This window comes from Schistocerca gregaria, chromosome 2 (genome assembly GCF_023897955.1).
Source record: "Schistocerca gregaria isolate iqSchGreg1 chromosome 2, iqSchGreg1.2, whole genome shotgun sequence".
NCBI lineage: Eukaryota > Metazoa > Arthropoda > Insecta > Orthoptera > Acrididae > Schistocerca > Schistocerca gregaria.
Window position 1 is genome coordinate 764,053,503 of NC_064921.1, and position 22,467 is coordinate 764,075,969.

Consider the following 22,467-nt stretch of genomic DNA (forward strand, 5'->3'; position numbering starts at 1 on the left):
CGTGTTTGGCGACATCGCGGTGAATTCACATTGGAAGCGTGTATTAGTCATCGCCATACTGGCGTATCACCTGGCGTGATGGTATGGGATGGCATTGGTTACACATCTCGGTCACCTCTTGTTCGCAATGACGGCACTTTGCACAGTGGACGTTACATTTCAGATGTGTTACGACCTGTGGCTCTACCCTTCATTCGATCCCTGCGAAACCCTACGTTTCAGCAGGATAATGCACGACCGCATGTTGCAGGTCATGTACGGGCCTTTCTGGATACATAAAATGTTCGACTGCTGCCCTGGCCAGCACATTCTCCAGATCTCTCACCAATTGAAAAGGTCTGGTCAATATTGGGCGAGGAAATGTTTCGTCACAATACGCCAGTCACTACTCTTGATGAACTGTGGTATCGTGTTGAAGCTGCATCGGCAGCTGTACCTGTACAGGCCATTCAAGCTCTCACTCAATGCCCAGGCGTAACAGGGCGGTTATTACGGCCAGAGATGGTTGTTCGGGATACCGATTTCTCAGGATCTATGCACCCAAATTGCGTGAAAATGTAATCACATGTCAGTTCTAGTATAACATATGTCTAATGAATAACCGTTTATCATCTGCATTTCTTCTCGGTGTAACAATTTTAATGGCCAGCAGTGTTTATCCAGTATCGTATAGCTTGCGTTACTGCTACCAACTTTCCGCGGTTGCGCTGAAATGCTAAAGATTTGTGTATACAAACCAGTGTGGAGTTTACTGCATGTCTCCTTGACGGTGTTGCAGTTTGAACGAGCGGCAGTGTATTTTAAACCAATTGTGAGTCTTCTTAGGAAGCAAAAGAAACGTAACATTAGAGGTTCAAGATCCGTCGACATCGAGGTCATTAGAAACGGAGCACAGACTTGATTACGAAAGGATGGGGAGGAGAATCGGCAGTGCCCGTTCAAGGGAAACATTCCGGCATTTACCTCCCGAATACAAGTCCAGTGTGCTAGCCATTGTGTCATTTCGTTCGGTTTCCTCGGAAAAAGAAGATCAAAGATTAATCTTGGATTTTCGGGACAAATATAAAAAGTTTTGTGAACCATATCTATTATAGCGTGTTTTAAAATGCGTGACTGTGCATGCACATGGAGAGATTTGTTTGGAACCAAAAGTAAGTTTCCACTCACTAAACGAAAGTAAGTTTCCACTCACTAAACGAAAGTAAGTTTGTATGTTTCGGGCAGTCGAGCCGAATAAAGGTTGAGGTATATGCCCCAGTCCACTCGAGTCATGCTTGAGAATCATGTTTCGTTGCAAGCTGGAAGAAACGTCTACGTGTAAGTATGTTTTATTTGGTGCAAGTCGGCGCATCGGAAGCCATCAGCAGACAAATCAACGATTTATTTAAACGCTTTCAGGGCGACAGACAACATCGAGCAGACAGAAGATCCTGACAAAGATTTAAGACTGTTGCTGAGATCACTATTGAAGGAATCATAGATTAGATGATCTGTACTCGATTTTAGGTGCACAAATCGACTGATGAGCAAGTGGTAACGCATACGGAAACTGAAGAGTTCGTTGACACGTTCCACCAGATCTATTTTTTCTACAAACTTTAATTTCCTGGTATGTTATCTGGTGCAGATAAGTCGATCCCAAGCAGGACAGGCAACTGTTTCGATTGCAATGCACAGGTCTCTGTGTCTAGTTTCGACAAATATGTTAATACAAATGTCATAAACATTCTATCGATTATAAAAGAAGCTTTCATTGTGTATAGTAGTTCTACTCGTATATAAGCTGCAATAAGTATGTTGCATCCAGTTGACATCACTTCCAAGACAAATAAAGATGTTATTTGTATCTTCCGCTCTTGTGCTATATGATACCAGCCACACAGCCTATCAGTCGAGCCTTGTATTGTGTATGCAAACTAGGATAGTACAAGTGAAAGGAGGCCGTGTGATGCTAAGTTCAAGCAGGAGCGTGCCAAACAAATGTTCAGTGAAATACACTCTGAGACAAAAAAAAAAAAGACGCACCACGAAAGAGTTATGCAAATCGGTCACAAATTAATATCCATACAGGCATCGACGGAAAATACAAAATTGTAAAATTTGGTGGCCGATGGATGGATGTGTGACGCTGCAGCGCAATTTCACTGCGGAGCTAGCAAGGAGAGAAAACAGGGGACATGTCGATACCAGGACATGAAGTTTTTGTGAATTTCAGTCCGTGTACCCAGTTGTAGCTAAACCTCGCAGACAGGTGTGTTGACTATATAAACAGATATCAGCCTTTGAGAGATGACCTGTGGATGGGCTCAAAGAAGCTGGTCGGAGTAGTCGGCGAATCGCTCGACATCCGAACAGAAACGGTACCACTACAAAATAATGTTGGTAAGAATGGGTGAACCATGGCCGAACATAGCGTCAAGAAGGAAGCGGTTGACCTAGAGAGACAACAGAAACAGAATGAAGGAATCGTCAGAGGGGGCACACAGAGCCCCGGATTCATCATTATTATCGATACGACTTGCAAATGGTGCTTCGGTGACCACAAAGACTATTAATAGGCGGCTCGCAGAAAGGGAGCGGAGCACACGGCTCCAGTTGCGCAACCTACCTTTGACCTTTCAACACCAATAATCCAGCTTGCAGTGGTGTCGGGCATAGTTGGCCTGGACTCCCATTGACTGGAGTGGACTTGTGTTCAGCGCTGAGTCCCACTTCGAAGTGAGAACCAGTGACCAGTGACGTCTGGCTGGAGATTCCCTGGACACCAGTGGGATACCAATCAGACTGTCGCCTACAATGCGGCCCGACAGCCAGGAGTGATGCTCTGGGGTGCCCTTTCATTTCACCGCTGGACCCTTTGGTTGTCACCCGCATAACCCTTTAGTAGCACAGCGATATATTGACGATACATTCCCCCCCCCCCCCCCCCCCCCCGTTTTGTTGCTCTTCATGGGGAGCCATCCCGGGCTTATATGACAGCATTATAATGCACACTCGCACACGGCGAGAGTTTTTAATGCTTATCTTGGTGATTGCCAAACCTGCCTTCACCAGCAACGTCTCCGGGTGTCTCCCCAACTGAGAACGTTTGGAGCATTACGGTTAGAGCCCTCCAACCAGCTCGGGTTTTTGGTGATCTAACTCTTCAATTGGACAAAATTGGCACAATATCTCTCAGGAGGACATCCAACAACTCTGTCAATCAGTGCCAAGGCGAATAACTGCTTGCATAAGGACCAGCGCGTTATTGACTTGTTCAATTTGTGAACCTCTTTCTCTTGAACAAATCATTTTTTTTCGGGTGTGCGCACCGAGAACGAACTGGAAGCGGGCTCTCGATTTCAGCTGCCAGTGCTGTCCCGATCTGTAGAGCAGAATGAAACAATGTCAGGAGCGTTGTTAATGTGTTCAAATGGTTCAAATGGCTCTGAGAACTATGGGACTTAACTTCTGAGGTCAGCAGTCCCCTAGAACTTAGAACTACTTAAACCTAACTAACCTAAGGACATCACACACATCCATGCCCGAGGCAGGTTTCGAACCCGCGACCGTAGCGGTCGCGCGGTTCCAAGCTGTAGCGCCTAGAACCGCTCGGCCACTCAGGCCAGCCTGTTAATGTGTGTCACGGAAAAGCAGCGAAACATGCTCGTAATGCTCAGTGAAAATAACTACAGACATTGGATATTCCCATTCCGGCATAAAACATTATGAGAAGTTCGTATGAACATTCATTTCGCACCTACTGATATGTCCGTCAGTATCGATGATACCATGCCAAAGGTTAACTAATAAGTGAAGTCTCTATATCACTCTAGAATAATGGCTGTATGACGCTTAGAATGCACGATGAAACAAATAGAGAGTGGCCAGTGGTGATTGCGTCGCTATCAGACAGCCTGCGCAGATGTTATCAGCAGACTTATTACAGTAACACTGGCTGAGCTACTCTGCCATACTTGGGTGAACACATGCCTGCTCATTCGCGATGCTGTCTCCGTCCTCAGCTCGTATGAGACAACGACGGCGGACTCGCTGCAGAGGACGGGATTACCGGCTGTGGACACGTGTTGCTCCGTCCGTCACGCTGACGTAGAAGCGGTTCGTTACCTCAGTTGTGTTACGACCCAGTGACTAACAAGTGACCTACATATTTGCGGTTGACAAGCTCTAGATACAACGTCAGATAGGGATGAAAGCAGCACTCGATCACGATCATGGCAGAGACAAGTATGGGTATAAAGTGACTCACCGTCAGGGAGCTCAGTCGTCCTAAGAAGAGAATGAACACCAACAGTACCGTATTACGTCTGTCTTGAACTAGATCCGGAGCTGCCGGAATGAGGTAGACATTCTGTCGAGTGGTGTGTTTTATCCACGGAGGATGACGGAATTTCATGAAACGTGTCATAATCAGGAAAGTTTGACTTTCTTTCGCTCATAGCAGCCAGTTACGTACCATCGAAGGATTTTGTCTTATAAAATCATTATCAGAATTAAACATTCCCCATCTCTTTCGATGGTACCCATCTAGAGCTACATTCTATTCTTGAATTATGTGAACGGTAATTACTATACGCGATGAAAATCTGAGAGAATTATCAAGCTGTAGTTACTAAGGAATGTAAACAACATATTTTTTCAACCTACTTAATAGACTGAGGCACTGAGAACCATAAGGGCCCAAAGCACAGACACGAAGGTCTGAGAAAAATAAATGATTTTTAAAATCAGATTTGCAGGCAAACCACCAGCCTCATGGGTTTGTCTTCTTTTTTAACCAAGTCTCAACATTCAATAAAAAATATAGTGCCCACTTTCTGTTAAGAAATTCTAACTAATATTTAGGATTATTATTATTAATACTAATCCACAAAATGTTCATATACAGGGTGTTACAAAAAGGTACGGCCAAACTTTCAGGAAACTTTCTTCTCACACAAATAAACAAAAGATGTTATGTGGACATGTGTCCGGAAACGCTTAATTTCCATGTTAGAGCTCATTTTAGTTTCTTCCACCTACGCTCAATGGAGCACTTTAACATGATGTCATACGGGATACTCTACCTGTGCTCCTAGAACATGTACCTTTACAAGTACGACACAACATGTGGTTCATGCACGATGGAGCTCCTGCACATTTCAGTCGAAGTGTTCGTACGCTTCTCAACAACAGATTCGGTGACCGATGGATTGGTAGAGGCGGACCAATTCCATGGCCTCCACGCTCTCCTGACCTCAACCCTCTTGACTTTCATTTATGGGGGCATTTGAAAACTCTCGTCTACGCAACACCGGTACCAAATGTAGAGACTCTTCTTGCTGGTATTGTGGACGGCTGTGATACAATACGCCATTCTCCAGGGCTGCATCAGCGCATCAGGGATTCCATGCGACGGAGGGGGGATGCATGTATCCTCGCTAACGGAGGACATTTTGAACATTTTCTGTAACAAAGTGTTTCAAGTCACGCTGGTACGTTCTGTTGCTGTGTGTTTCCATTCCATGATTAATGTGATTTGAGGAGAAGTAATAAAAAAAGCTCTAACATGGAAAGTAAGCGTTTCCGGACACATGTCCACATAACATATTTTCTATCTTTGTGTGTGAGGAATGTTTCCTGAAAGTTTCGCCGTACCTTTTTATAACACCCTGTATAGACTAGTGGCAATAATATCTTTTTGACTTTGCGTAGTTTGTAATTAAAGTGAAACTAGATTCATGACATAAAGAACATTTACTAAACGTACCACACACACACACACACACACACACACACACACGCACACACACACACACACACACACACACACACACACACATACACACACTTATGACCTATCCCAACACTTCATGGTCGTCTCATCATCGTCCCCGTTAAGCACATTCTCTGACTTTAAGTCTGTTCACTTCAGGCATGATATGTTGTGCTTTTGTTGAGTTTAAGCGTTTCAAGTTTGATCTAGTACTATTGTCACGTCTTTGTGTTTCTAGGTTGATATTTGCATTCCATCTAGGGAGTTGGACAGTAGATTTTGCAAGGCAACTACAAACTGTGGTGAAATAACAAACTGTGCTCTCCCTCGAAGTACCTTGAAGAAAATCTTCGTCTCTCACGACTCCAATGAAGAATATGTTACTGTAAAGGCGTCCATGTTACAAACTGGAAAGCTGAAACCATGAAACCTGAGGTTATGGTGGCGCATTCCTTCAAGGGTTTCTAGATTTTATAATCAAATGGGCATCAGTATAGCCAGTGAGTGTTCCCACAGCAATGAGAGTTTGTGTTTTGGGCCCTCATGGAAGTGAATGTCAAAGAGATCGGCGAGAGAGCTTTCCGTTAATGTGCGTATATACAGTGGACGTATACAGCAGTGATAAAGCTGGTTCACAGTAAGCTCAACAGATCTCATGAGCATGCATACAGCTCAGAATTAACGACGGTGCGCTTTGGGTCCTTATGGCTCTCAGCGCCTCGTTGATTCCCGTTGGCTTGGTTTCGACAATACCGTAAATACATAACCGTCACTTTACCTTAAGTTAACCATGCTGTCACGGTTTACATTTAATTCGGTAGTATTCTTTTACGTGCTCATATTGGAAACTTTTCTTCAAGTTGTGGTACGGTTTCCTTGTAGCTGTCTTGTAAAGATAACCGTAAACGTATACTTAGATATTCTGGTTACCAAAATTCAACTAAAATTTTTCATAAGAGCGGTCGGACTTCTTGCAAATAGATGCTATAATGAACCCAACATACAATCAAAAATTTTGCTAGTCAAAATTATAGTGCTTAGATTCTAAATAACCAATTGAGAATGTTGTATAGACGAGTGACACAGCATTACGATTTATAGATTCAGGACCATCGTTAAATGAATATATGATCAAGAACAAGAAATAATAATCATACCAAAACTGAAACTTTCAACTTCAAAATACTGGAAGTTGCGCAAAGTGATACCCATACCGCTGTAGACCATAACTTCAGTAACGCAGTTTAACAGTGCACATCGGATGCAATTGCGTCACACACACACACACACACACACACACACACACATATATATATATATATATATATATATATATATATATATATATATATATATATGTTTTCGGGTGCTAGATCGCCATCCGGCAATCAGTATTATTTTAAAGAACGACATCGTTTTTTCGAGGCTATTGTTTTAAACGAGCACTTTATTAAGCATTATTAGCTAGTCTCGAACGTGTGCTCATCCTCAAGTGCTCAATGGACGTGGATACATCATTCTCGTAAATACACTCCTGGAAATGGAAAAAAGAACACATTGACACCGGTGTGTCAGACCCACCATACTTGCTCCGGACACTGCGAGAGGGCTGTACAAGCAATGATCACACGCACGGCACAGCGGACACACCAGGAACCGCGGTGTTGGCCGTCGAATGGCGCTAGCTGCGCAGCATTTGTGCACCGCCGCCGTCAGTGTCAGCCAGTTTGCCGTGGCATACGGAGCTCCATCGCAGTCTTTAACACTGGTAGCATGCCGCGACAGCGTGGACGTGAACCGTATGTGCAGTTGACGGACTTTGAGCGAGGGCGTATAGTGGGCATGCGGGAGGCCGGGTGGACGTACCGCCGAATTGCTCAACACGTGGGGCGTGAGGTCTCCACAGTACATCGATGTTGTCGCCAGTGGTCGGCGGAAGGTGCACGTGCCCGTCGACCTGGGACCGGACCGCAGCGACGCACGGATGCACGCCAAGACCGTAGGATCCTACGCAGTTCCGTAGGGGACCGCACCGCCACTTCCCAGCAAATTAGGGACACTGTTGCTCCTGGGGTATCGGCGAGAACCATTCGCAACCGTCTCCATGAAGCTGGGCTACGGTCCCGCACACCGTTAGGCCGTCTTCCGCTCACGCCCCAACATCGTGCAGCCCGCCTCCAGTGGTGTCGCGACAGGCGTGAATGGAGGGACGAATGGAGACGTGTCGTCTTCAGCGATGAGAGTCGCTTCTGCCTTGGTGCCAATGATGGTCGTATGCGTGTTTGGCGCCGTGCAGGTGAGCGCCACAATCAGGACTGCATACGACCGAGGCACACAGGGCCAACACCCGGCATCATGGTGTGGGGAGCGATCTCCTACACTGGCCGTACACCTCTGGTGATCGTCGAGGGGACACTGAATAGTGCACGGTACATCCAAACCGTCATCGAACCCATCGTTCTACCATTCCTAGACCGGCAAGGGAACTTGCTGTTCCAACAGGACAATGCACGTCCGCATGTATCCCGTGCCACCCAACGTGCTCTAGAAGGTGTAAGTCAACTACCCTGGCCAGCAAGATCTCCGGATCTGTCCCCCATTGAGCATGTTTGGGACTGGATGAAGCGTCGTCTCACGCGGTCTGCACGTCCAGCACGAACGCTGGTCCAACTGAGGCGCCAGGTGGAAATGGTATGGCAAGCCGTTCCACAGGACTACATCCAGCATCTCTACGATCGTCTCCATGGGAGAATAGCAGCCTGCATTGCTGCGAAAGGTGGATATACACTGTACTAGTGCCGACATTGTGCATGCTCTGTTGCCTGTGTCTGTGTGCCTGTGGTTCTGTCAGTGTGATCATGTGATGTATCTGACCCCAGGAATTTGTCAATAAAGTTTCTCCTTCCTGGGACAATGAATTCACGGTGTTCTTATTTCAATTTCCAGGAGTGTAGTATAAAATTGGCTTGGCAAGCGATTTATTTCATTTACTGCTTTTCGAGTCAAGGCATGGCACGTGGTCTCTAGACTTCTATCAGGAGGCAGGGGTCTCGCGGCGAGTAATGCCGTACGATCATTTCTATTTTATTCTGCTTAATAAGGTACGTACCTACATCCACTATGCATCTGAAAATGAACACACGCTAGAAACTAGCTGGAGGTGCTTAATAAAGTATTCATTTATAATAACAGACTGGAAACGACATCGTTCTTTCAAATTTATCAAGACTTTGGCGCCTACTCATATTATTACCTGTCGTATTTAATAAACACGTTCGAGGTGTTTTGATTCGAGTTCACTATGTCTAAGGACACTTAATGCACTACGTGATGGTTTGTTCATGGAATATTGTATTATCGCCCTGTTCATTTTTCTTCCATTTTCACGCAAATTTCACTCATTTATCACAGTTTCTTCGTGATCTTTCAGTTTTCATAAATATTGGTCTAGCATTTTGTAACTGAAATTAAGCTGCCCTTTAAGCAACCAAGATGTTGTAATGGCTTACTTAGTTCAAATACGTGGCATTATATGCGCTACTGTGAGGATTGCAGACGATTCCTTTGCCTTACCCTAAACATTACATCTGCATTACTATCAACTCTATCGCTGTCGCCTCGCAATTCAGAAGCCTTTCCCTTCAGTCCAACCATTTTGGACTTAGTCACTAAGCTTCGTTAGCTCTGTGGTTCTGTAATAATTTATAGTTTGTTTTCAAATAACTCCCTATCCCGATTCTTTCAAAAATCTAACTCTCATGTATAAGACGTGTGAGTACTAGAAAGCCTCTTACTAGTCTAGATTTTAAACTTCAAATTCAAATGTTCTGAAACATTCACCTTTATATGAAATGTGATCCATAACTGATCATAAGCGCGACCTCACTAGCTTTATTTTATATGGTGTTGTGATAAGGAACTTTCTCATAGCGCAACAGAATAATTAAGAAGGATGTAATACAAGCTAAACCATTATCTTTGCGGCAAATCTCATGTAGCTTCCACACTGTGGTAATGACTGATTCCTTACATGTGTGATTCGTGCTATGCAAATGGACTTAACCACCGCATCCTGCAACAACATATTACTGAAATGAATTCTTCCGACTTCATCATATGGAAGTTGTTGCAACTACATGCCTAGAAGCGCCACTTCAGCACAGACTACCCAAAAACTATGTTTTCACACACTATTATCCAGTTTACTCACTATTACGCTAATCTTTGACTAAACAAACCTTATTTGAACTGAACTGTAATTGATATGAATGCAGCTTTGTCTTCGTATTAAATGTGCAAAGGAAGTAAAATAATTATCTGGCCCTACTCAAAATTTCCCCTCACCATGCGTCTTGGCAAAATTGTTGCAGATTTTCGCAACAGAAAACAGCAAGCAGACGGCGGCTAAGTCAGATTTCTGTTTCTAAATACATATTCAAACTGTTGCATGTGGTAATGCATAATATAAACAGTGGGGTGGGGAGAGTACCTATTCCTAAAAAATGGTAGTCCAAAGCAACGGTTTTAGGATGAAATATATATTCAAAAGTCAGAGTAATACTTTGCGTGATCTCTACACGTAATATTGGTCTGAAAAATACTATGCTTACTAAAGTGAAAAATGATTTTAAAAGGGTACAAAGTTAACAGAATTTTTATAGAAATCAAACAGCTTAATCAATTAACATATTAATCCATGATTCCAGGAAATGGGGTGGTCTTTCTCTCAGAACTGAGCACGTTAAGTAGCTGAGAATAATCATCCCGACAAGTTAGGCGTGTAGTGGTGCACTCTGATCTCAGACATCTTCTATTCAAAAAAATAACGTTATTCAAAATTTGTATTTTTTTCGCCTTTCATTGCCTGCATCATAATCGTCCTTTCTGGCCTTTCTTCATCTAACGGATACAATCAAAAGTCCACATAGAGCTACTAAATACGTCCATCCCTTACCACACTTCAACTAAGAATGTTTCAAACTGCGCAGAGGCAAAGACTTTGCCATGATGAGACCAGAGATTGTTTAACAGTATCGTAACTTGTTCTCTCTCTGACATGCACATCGATAACATACAAAAGTCATAATGACATGATCACCTTACGTATTTACGAATAAGAAAGTATCACAATGCTGAAACAGTTTATTTTCTCTCGTTCTTAAATATAATGAAAGAAAGCGTACATTGTTAGTGAGCAACATTCTAAGCTACTTAATACCTGAATAGATTTTCACTTCGAAGAAAAAAATGAAACAATCACATTTCGTAAGCAGTAAAGAAGGACATGGCAAGTGTAAGACATATTGTACTTCCCAGCAATAATATTGTATGACGCATATCTGCGCCAGCAGACATTTGCGGTACTGGACACTTACATCACTTTATATTATTATAAAAAAATATTTAATATTTTTATGACTCAACGCTATTCTAGTTTTGAATTCTAGTAGAACATTTTACTCATTATGGTGAATTTTGAGAGTGTCAGATAGTGCCTCCGCAGGTAGTACATGAGACCTGAAATGTCCCTTTGCATTTCGTAAATCATAAACCCTCGGATATCCATCGCAAATAAAATAAAAGGCGCAGAGTGTTAGCAGTTCACTAGAATTACCACAACGCAATAAAAGTGCAACGTAATATTTCAAAGCCGTGTTGAGGTCGGATTTTCAGATAGCTTATTGAAAATTTGTAATAAATGAAACTGAGTATGCGTAGAGAATGGACAATTCTGGTAACTAAAGTGTTTTACGATGCTACAAATCAACGGGAATACTTCCTTTCACTTCATCTGATTTCATCTCTTGGATGCACCCACAAAAATACACAAATTCCCAATGATGTGTATTTTACAAAACAGTATTTTCGTATTCAGTTTACATTAAAACGTGAATTACATCACTTCATAGGTGTTATGTGAACAACAAATAATTTTGATAACTGATCTTAGCTTTGTATCTAGCTGTAATTCTACAAGTAATGACGAAAACTTACCGTGTGTGTGTGTGTGTGTGTGTGTGTGTGTGTGTGTGTGTGTGTGTGTCGTGAACAAAAGCAAAAGCGAGAAAGGCACGTTGCTCTAGAATTACCCGAAACACACAGGAAACGGCAGCACATGTCAGAGGCAATGCTAGCTTCGTATAGAGTCTACGGCTACGTCCACTGGCGCTCGAAAACAGTGAAACTAAAGTTTTTTGTGTTACTTTTGTATGATTTGAATCCACGACGCAGGGCACTAAGGGGTTAAGTGCACATTCGTGAGGATCTGAATGAAGTTCAGAGGAGAAAAAAATTATGTCGTAAGAATCCCAAACTATATGAATACCGAATAAGCGTGTATATATAGTGCAAAGAAATGAATACAAAATCTCATATCTTACACACTAGCGCCATTCAACACCCAATATGACTTTACCTGATGATACATTCACAAAAGCCAAATAAAAATAAGGCTATATTCATATATTTAATGAGTGGAAAAGCTGTGAGATGAGCGGCTTGCAAACCTGGATGACTGAAAATAAATTAGATATTCATTCCCATGTGTCCCAACTAATACGTGAACTCGAAAAAAGAAGTTTTATTGCCACGTGAAGTACAGTTCCAAAGTATTTTGTATAAATAAATCTGATGTTCCACATAATGTATAATTATGCAAAGGCAGCGCAAGCAAGCAACCATGTCGGTTACACCGCCAGTTTAGCAGCATCTCGCGTTCCTTCTGCAGATAAGACGAGTACACATTTCGTTTGTGAATTACTCGTATATTTACGAGCTTCAAACAGGATATACTTACTTTCAGTTATCTGTGTGGTTACTGGTTTAGTTTTTTTTAAATTTCTTGCGCGAGTGAGTGCTTACTACGCACAGTCTAGCGTTCTAATAAACGAGCAGTGCAGATTTTTGCCGTCTTTGGTATGGATGGGAGCTGTGATTGCTCTGTTCAGATGGGAGCTGCGTTGGTGGCCCTTTTCCCATAGCTCCAGGAAGTGTTGGCTTCGGTCTCACAGCTTGAGTCTGTTGCCACCGGGCATCACTATAGGAGACCGGATGTGGGGATCCGAGGGGTGTCCAGCTTCCCCTATCAGTGCACTACTGTGGCTTCCCCATGCACTCGGCACAATGACCCTGTCGTTGCAAGGTACCCCTTATTTGCGGATATGAGCGCATTTCACTTTGTTTCCAGTTTTGCTACTTCACGTACTAAGAGTACAAGAAAAGAACTTACTTTGTTAACATTTTCCAAAACTTAGTTATGTTTACCATGATATGTAGGATTCCGTTTTGTTTAATACCGTTAATCGACCATTGTGATAATTTGAATAATCTACGTTATATATCCTATTTTAGATTACACATGCAGGAAAAGAACGTGCTAATGTCTCTTGCTACAAAGAATAAATGTTCTTAGTCCAGTACTGTGAACTAAGTTTTAGATTTCTTGGGGGTTGGCAAATAATGTTGAAGCAAGAAACAGGGAATTTTCCTGTACTGCGCATTGTTGGTAGTAGTGAAAGCCATCGTTTTAGTTTGAGACATACTGTTTAGTAATGCAGGTGTTCTAAGTTATTCATTTCATTTGTAATAGTTTATTATTTATATTGAATGATGAATACCACAGCTGACGATGAAAGACAAGAGAGACATTCAGATTCTAAAAACGAAAAAAAAAAATGCAGTTATGATGGCTAATGGGTACAGTCTTGAAGAAACTAATGGGTTCAGCACACGAACTAGGAAAAGGTTGCAACTGTAAGTTACAGTGTTGTGAGGTAGTAAGTTCTGAAGAAACATCAAACTTTATAAGATAATTTAGTGATCTGAAAGGCCTCATTACAATACTTCCACTTTACAAAAGGCGATCAAGGAACAATGAAGATGGGACTTCTGAAATTTTCCCGGCGTATTTGGAAGTGGCGCGGGACCGCTCAGAGCGCTGTAGGGGAATTCCCGAGCGCTGGAGGGGAAAATGCCGCTCCAAACTGAAGTCTACACTCGCAATTTTTTGAAATATTAACTGGGGCCCTCCTCACCCACACTTGGATGGTGACCATTCAAAAAGATCTATTGTCCCCTCTGCTTCCGTTAGTACGAGGGCTATCCACAAAGTACATTACGTTTTGGAATTAAAAATAAATAAAGTATTGGAAATTTTTTTATTATATACAGATGAAAGCCAGACTTAAATACTACTTTTCTACGTAGTTCCCATTTAAATTAAGGCACTTATCGTAGCGATGGACGAGCTTGGAAATTCCTTCGTCGTAAAATTTGGCCGCCTGCGCCTTTCTTTGTAATAGACGTCATTAGTACTTATGTTTGGTAAGCATATATTCTTTTGGTATTCCATGCAGACTGCTTTCGTTTCATTAGACTTTTGGCTTTTTGAACGAAAATTTCTCTTTCTGAAATAAAATGCTCCAGCCTTGACTTTGTGCACTTTCTGGTCAATGGTGATATGTTCAATTATTTTCAAGACTTGTATCCTCATGTCATCATCTAAATTTTCAGATAACAATGCATTCATCACTTTAATTTCGGCAGTGTACTTACCACAGGTTGGGCATGTGTCATTCCTTGCATACCCACAGGCTACATTGAATTTGGTGTTGAATGTCGTTTTATGTATTTCATAAGGAAGGTCGAAATTCGGGTATTTTTCCTGGGTCAAAACTCTGGTTTCCCTAGATAAATTTATGCAATTTTTCCACCAAACGTTCCTCTAGGAGATACAACTTCTTGGTCTTGACTTTGCTGTGATGACTTGATCTAAACTTACATGAATGAATGTGACCATATACTGCCATCCCTACTTCGTCCTTAATAATCCGTAGCCTACTTCCGTGCTTACCCATTCCAGCAGAATCGACTTGTCCAGTTTCAACAGTTTCTGAACTGTCGTTAATCGTCGCCTTGTTACTCCATGTACTGCCATAAAATCTTTTCTTTGTTTAGGAATTTCTTGTACAATGTCGTTAGCATTCACCCTTACTCTGCAGCTGAAACCACATTCTCGAAGCTGTGCTTCATCTTCATTGTTCTTCTAATAATTTCCGGGTATGCAGCCGGATCCCGTCGACATTTTGCCACGATATTTCGGCCCAGAGACGTCCGGCCATCATCAGGTGAGTACACAACTACTGAAGAGCCCAGGTGCAGTCGCGGTATTTATGCCGATTCTCGCGCACGTGTTGACATGCGCGGCATAGCCGAGTTGTACGTGCTGCCCTCGGTGGTGAAAGTAAAAGATCATCTAGTCATTGAGTATCGAATGACGCTGTCTATTCCGCTGTGAATTTATAATTTTAATAACAGGATTCCAATTTTTATCCACTTGAAAGCCGTTGTCACGATTTATAAGATTATCGGCAAGACGTATTTCCACTGATTCCTTGATTACGGAATCCCAAAATCCGGAAACCGGAGCTAAAATTTTTGTTCCATTGTATTGCATTGAATGTCCCAATGAAATACAGTGCTCTGCTACTGCCGATTTTGACGGTTGCCGCAGACGGGCGTATCTTTCATGTTCTGTACATCGTTCATGGACAGTTCTTGTCGTCTGGCCAATATATGCAGAGCCACATTCACAGGGAATTTTGTAGACGCCTGCTTTCTTCAGTTGTAAATCGTCTTTAACGGATCCAACCAGGGCCCGGTTCTTTGCTGGTGGACGGAAGATAACCTTGATTTTATTCTTCTTCAGTAGTCGGCCTATTTTCGACGACAAATTCCCGGCGTATGGAAGAAACGCAGTTGATTTAAAGTCGTCATCAGCGTCCTCAGTGCGCTGCTTCTTGTTATGACAGTTGCGCATGGCCTTTCTTCTTTGGCGTGAAGTGTAGCCATTCTCTTTAAAAACCTGGTTGGATCCGTTAAAGACGATTTACAACTGAAGAAAGCAGGCGTCTACAAAATTCCCTGTGAATGTGGCTCTGCATATATTGGCCAGACGACAAGAACTGTCCATGAACGATGTACAGAACATGAAAGATACGCCCGTCTGCGGCAACCGTCAAAATCGGCAGTAGCAGAGCACTGTATTTCATTGGGACATTCAATGCAATACAATGGAACAAAAATTTTAGCTCCGGTTTCCGGATTTTGGGATTCCGTAATCAAGGAATCAGTGGAAATACGTCTTGCCGATAATCTTATAAATCGTGACAACGGCTTTCAAGTGGATAAAAATTGGAATCCTGTTATTAAAATTATAAATTCACAGCGGAATAGACAGCGTCATTCGATACTCAATGACTAGATGATCTTTTACTTTCACCACCGAGGGCAGCACGTACAACTCGGCTATGCCGCGCATGTCAACACGTGCGCGAGAATCGGCATAAATACCGCGACTGCACCTGGGCTCTTCAGTAGTTGTGTACTCACCTGATGATGGCCGGACGTCTCTGGGCCGAAATATCGTGGCAAAATGTCGACGGGATCCGGCTGCATACCCGGAAATTATTAGAAGAACAATGAAGATGAAGCACAGCTTCGAGAATGTGGTTTCAGCTGCAGAGTAAGGGTGAATGCTAACGACATTGTACAAGAAATTCCTAAACAAAGAAAAGATTTTATGGCAGTACATGGAGTAACAAGGCGACGATTAACGACAGTTCAGAAACTGTTGAAACTGGACAAGTCGATTCTGCTGGAATGGGTAAGCACGGAAGTAGGCTACGGATTATTAAGGACGAAGTAGGGATGGCAGTATATGGTCACATTCATTCATGTAAGTTTAGATCAAGTCATCACAGCAAAGTCAAGACCAAGAAGTTGTATCTCCTAGAGGAACGTTTGGTGGAAAAATTGCATAAATTTATCTAGGGAAACCAGAGTTTTGACCCAGGAAAAATACCCGAATTTCGACCTTCCTTATGAAATACATAAAACGACATTCAACACCAAATTCAATGTAGCCTGTGGGTATGCAAGGAATGACACATGCCCAACCTGTGGTAAGTACACTGCCGAAATTAAAGTGATGAATGCATTGTTATCTGAAAATTTAGATGATGACATGAGGATACAAGTCTTGAAAATAATTGAACATATCACCATTGACCAGAAAGTGCACAAAGTCAAGGCTGGAGCATTTTATTTCAGAAAGAGAAATTTTCGTTCAAAAAGCCAAAAGTCTAATGAAACGAAAGCAGTCTGCATGGAATACCAAAAGAATATATGCTTACCAAACATAAGTACTAATGACGTCTATTACAAAGAAAGGCGCAGGCGGCCAAATTTTACGACGAAGGAATTTCCAAGCTCGTCCATCGCTACGATAAGTGCCTTAATTTAAATGGGAACTACGTAGAAAAGTAGTATTTAAGTCTGGCTTTCATCTGTATATAATAAAAAAATTTCCAATACTTTATTTATTTTTAATTCCAAAACGTAATGTACTTTGTGGATAGCCCTCGTACTAACGGAAGCAGAGGGGACAATAGATCTTTTTGAATGGTCACCATCCAAGTGTGAGTGAGGAGGGCCCCAGTTAATATTTACAAAAAAAATGCGAGTGTAGACTTCAGTTTAGAGCGGCATTTTCCCCTCCAGCTCTCGGGAATTCCCCTACAGCTCTCTGAGCGGTCCCGCGCCACGTCCACTCTCTCCATGCTTCCCCACACGCCTGCGCATCTGGCGGCCACGGCTTTTTGAGCACACTATACCACCATCTACCGGCTGAAACGAGACATTTCTGGAGGTTTAGTACGAGTGCCGGGTTCTTACAACCTGTGATCTAATGAGGGGGGGGGGGGGGGGGGTCGTTTCAGCTGTGGCAGGTGGCGAAAGACTTTCCAGAGGGCCGATCAGAAGCCTTCCCTAGTCTGTCTGACAAACAGGATTTGGGTGCTGTCTGTGGCTGACCAAGTCGCTGAGCCATATGCAGTCACTCGCCCTGTTCCAGAGGAAACCTTTTGTCTCCTAGGTCCAGACATTCACAGAAATTGGGATTACTGGTAATTGGGAGACCAAACGTTAGGCGGGTAATGGTGTCACCCTATGGATATGGCTGTCAACGAGGGGAAGGACTTCAGTGAAATCCATGGGCAGACGACAGGGAATCATTCCAGATGTGGAAAAGTCGCTTCCAGATACCATGAAGAACACAGGATGGAGCCAACTGCGTGTGATAGATCACGTCAGTACTAATTATGGATCAGAAGTGAGTCTTTCTGGTTTTTGGTGGCTAGCTGAACAGGTAAAGACTGACAGTCTTGCTTGCACGATGAAGGCCGAGCTCACCATCTGTATCATCTTTGACAGAACCGATTGCGGTCCTTTGGTAAAGAGCCGAGTGGAGAGTCTGAATCAGAGGCTCAGACGGTTCTGCGACTAGGTAGGCTGCATATTTCTCGACTTGCGCCATAGAGTGGTGACTTTCCGGTTTCCACTTAATAGGTCACAGGTCCACTACACACAGAAAGTGGTTGCGTGGGTAGTGGAGGCTATGTAGAGTGGACTGGGCGGTTTTTTTAGAGTATAAGACCTTGCGAAACTACAGAAAGGGACGTTAGTCTGAAAGGCCCCATCGTGAACTCAGGAAGATAGAGCTAGTAACAGTCGGTATTGTAGTTGTAAATTGTAGCTTTGCCGGAAAAGAACCAGAGCACCAAGTGCTAATAGAAAGCACTGAATCTCTAATTGTTAACTGACTAAAGATGGAAATAAGTGCAACAGAAATTTTCATTTATGACCTAACTGTGTTCAGAAAGGATAGATCAAATACCGTTGCGGAACAGTTCAAAGAAAACCTGAGTTGCATTTAAAAAAAGTAACTCACTCATAAAAGTATAGTTGGCGGGGACTTCAATCTACCCTCGACATGTTGGTGAAACCAGATTTTTAAAGTCAGTGGTAAGCATCTAAAAGTCATCCGAGATCGTTCTCAATGCTTCCCCAAAAAAATATTTTGAACAATTAGTTCAGGAGTCCACCCTAAAAGTAAATGGTTGCGAAGACATACTTGAACTTTAAGCAACAAATAATCCTCAGCAAATAGGGAACATCTTGACACATTCAGAAATTAGTGACCAGGAGAAGACTGAGTACTATAACATCCAAACCGACCAAAAATAAACGTAAAAGACGTCTATTTAAGAAAGCATATAAAAATTCCTTTGACGTCTTTCTAATGGACAGTCTCCAATCCTTCCAATATGACTACTTAAGCGTAGACCAGATGTGGTTTTAATTCAAAAAAATAGTACTGACGGACATATATACTTCACAAATTAATAAGAGATTTTACTGATCCCCAAGGGAACACACAACGGGTCAGAAAACTGTTGGGGAACCAACGAAAAAAAAGCATGCCAAATGTAAAAGAGGATGATTAGGGTGTGTATGAATTCCTAAGGGACCAAACTGCTGAGGTCATCGGTCCCTAGACTTAGCACTACTTAAACTAACTTAAACTAACTTCAGCTAAGAACAGCCCGCATCTCGTGGTCGTGCGGTAGGGTTCTCGCTTCCCACGCCCGGGTTCCCGGGTTCGATCCCCGGAGGGGTCAGGGATTTGCTCTGCCTCGTGATGGCTGGGTGTTGTGTGATGTCCCTAGGTTAGTTAGGTTTAAGTAGTTCTAAGTTCTAGGGGACTGATGACCTAAGATGTTAAGTCCCATAGTGCTCAGAGCCATTTGAACCATTTGCTAAGAACAACAAAGACACCCATACCCGAGGGAGCAATCCGTGACATGGCGCCTCAAATCGAGCGGCCACTCCGCGTGGCTGAGGATGATTAGGTAATGCATTCTAGGTCGTTGACCATGCACCATCTGATATTTCGATGTGATGATTAAAACTTTTTGGCCAAGTGCACCACAAGCCCTGCAGTCATACCACTCGTGTTCCATCTCATCAGTTATCAGCCATATTTCAAACAGCTCACGGCAGAAGTGAGCGCTCGAGAAAGCAAATCACCTTGGAAACTTCTTATTACTTGCTGAGAAGTCAAATGTTCTTTACTTATGTTACGTTTAAATGTTTCTTTAGTAATGAAAGAAATGTTTCGTCATTAATGTTAACTATCAGTCTCTAATCGATGCTGCACTCTTCGAATAATTTCTACAAGTTTGTGGCTCTCAGAGATAAGTGGCTACCCTTGGTATACAGGACCGAGAAAATAGCTACTCTGTTCACATACATAGCTGCTAAATCAGAAGTAAGGTAGCTCACACTTGGTTGTACTCCTAACAGAAGAGAAGTCATATTAAGTTTGAATCAAAATAATATCTGCTCAAATCCTTCATCAGTTAAAAATTTCTACATAGTTAGCATAACTGCACTGTTTTTTATTAAATTTTCATAAGAGTTTTTTCGTAGAATCTCAAATTTGACGACGCTTCAGTCGTAATTAGTGTTATGTGATCTACCACACACAGGTATCAGCACACACTAGAGAAAACGTGTGTTTATAAACTATTCGAGTGGAAGAGGACTAGATCCAATGGAAATTCCTAGAAAATTTATCCCTTAATCGAAAAAATCCTTGCCTTTATCTGTTCACTTTCTGCAGCAGAATTGTATCGATAAGTGTGGGGCAAGATACGAAAAACTAGTAAAAATTTTAATAGAGAGCTTGTAGCTACAGGAGACGAGCGAGTAGCCTCTCTACTAGAAATGCAAGCTCACCTGGAGCACTCCATCACAGTGCAGTCGGCGTGGCCTCTACTTAAGAGTAGGCTGATGGTATCCACCGCCAGGTGCATCCATTGTGTGCAGCCCGGCTGCAACAAGAGCCCACCGGCCGACGCGATATGCCAGCCGCGGTCTTGGGGCCATTAATCTCTTCTGGTCATAGTCGACAATCTCTGTTACCTGCGGCAGCCGATCGCCAAATGTGAATTGAGTTTTAGTTGGTCAATAGCCAATAAATCAATAGTCGAAGACAATCGCTGGGTAGTTTATTTCATCCCGCAGGCTAGAGCGGACGTGTAGCTTTGTTCTGTTTCTCAATAGCGTTTTCTCCGGACTATCACATTTCCTTTCCCTCAATTTCCATTTATGACTAGCCATTGTTTATGTAATTACGTGGTTCAACTCTGTTACTTCCGAGTGAAGGCGGCATTGCGACCTTTGGTAACAGAAAAAGAGAACCTCTAATAATAAACAACTCCGCTACGGTTTAACGACAAGAGAAGAGTAGTCGAGGTGGAAAAATAACGGGACTGAAAGCATTGTCCGATAACTGCAGGGAGCGGGGACAGCTCGTTGAAAAACATGCGCATCACAGCAGTCGTATTATGGTCGTAGTTTCTAAATTTTATTTTGCTTTTATTTTAATTTCCTTATAAAGTCATACTCATCAATTTCCAAAATGAAAATATTTTACTTTTAAATATTTACTTGTTTCTATAAGGTTCTACATCTTTTTCATCCACAAATCTAGACCATCGATCATTTAAACCATGGTAGCTTCGTTATAAAATTCAAATGGCATCAACGGCTTGTAGAAAACGAACAAGACCTACAGCAAACGACAGTATACAAAGGGGCTAGTATTTTGATAGTAGATTAACTTTCATAATGCTTTTATCTATCGTGGTGTTAGTTACAAATCCTTTTAATGCTACACTGAATGTGACGAGTGTTGCCATTTTTACACCTCATTTGTGATGTGGAATTTCTGAAGACGTAATATACTTATATGAAGTGAAACTTACAGTAACAATTGCAATTTTGGTAAAACCAGTCTTAAGTGTATCTAATCAACAACCATAACAGTTAGTATGTTGTGTGGAACAGCAAAATGACCACCTTCCGACGAAGAAATTCGATGACATAGAAGAAAGATAGCGTCAGAAGTGAAGCTGTGTGGGAAGTTCGTGAGTCGTACCTAGATTGCTCAGTCATTGACAGTATGGCAAGATTTCCATCCTGTTTAGTACTCAAAGGTCTACAAAAAATCGCAGATAAAAAACACTTTTATATCTATTCATAAAATTAGTATTCCATTCCGTACCCCGACAGCACAGTCGTCATCTGTTTCATGACCACGCCACTCGTCCCAAAAAAAACCGCGCTCTTTAACGAGTCATTATCCTCCATGTTAAGGTTTTTCACCCTAATTTAAAAGCCCGCTCGCGGGGCTCTCGTTTCCTGCACCGCAGCTCGCCTCCATAAGTTTACTTCATGGAGTAACAGTAGTGCAACATCTGAATCGTCCGCCGCTTCTCAACAGAAACACCTCTCTCCAGACGTACCTCCTCCTAACACTAATCCTACAGCTTCATCCTTAATGAGACATTCCTCTAACTCTGTCATACTATTCTAGTTCACTCTTATACCCTACATCATACAGCCATACATTTTCCCTACTACCATGGCGGAGATGCTGTTGGTCACCTTAACAACGTTGCCAGTCAACCACAACCATGTTTCAGAATACACACCAAACACTTCATCCTCAATCACTTCTTCGAAATCTTAACCACAGGCTGTGAGGCGGCGGCCTGTACCAGGCCTCCTCCATACGTATTTTTCTCCTGGTTTCCGTATTATACACTCCTGGAAATTGAAATAAGAACACCGTGAATTCATTGTCCCAGGAAGGGGAAACTTTATTGACACATTCCTGGGGTCAGATACATCACATGATCACACTGACAGAACCACAGGCACATAGACACAGGCAACAGAGCGTGCACAATGTCGGCCCTAGTACAGTATATATCCACCTTTCGCAGCAATGCAGGCTGCTATTCTCC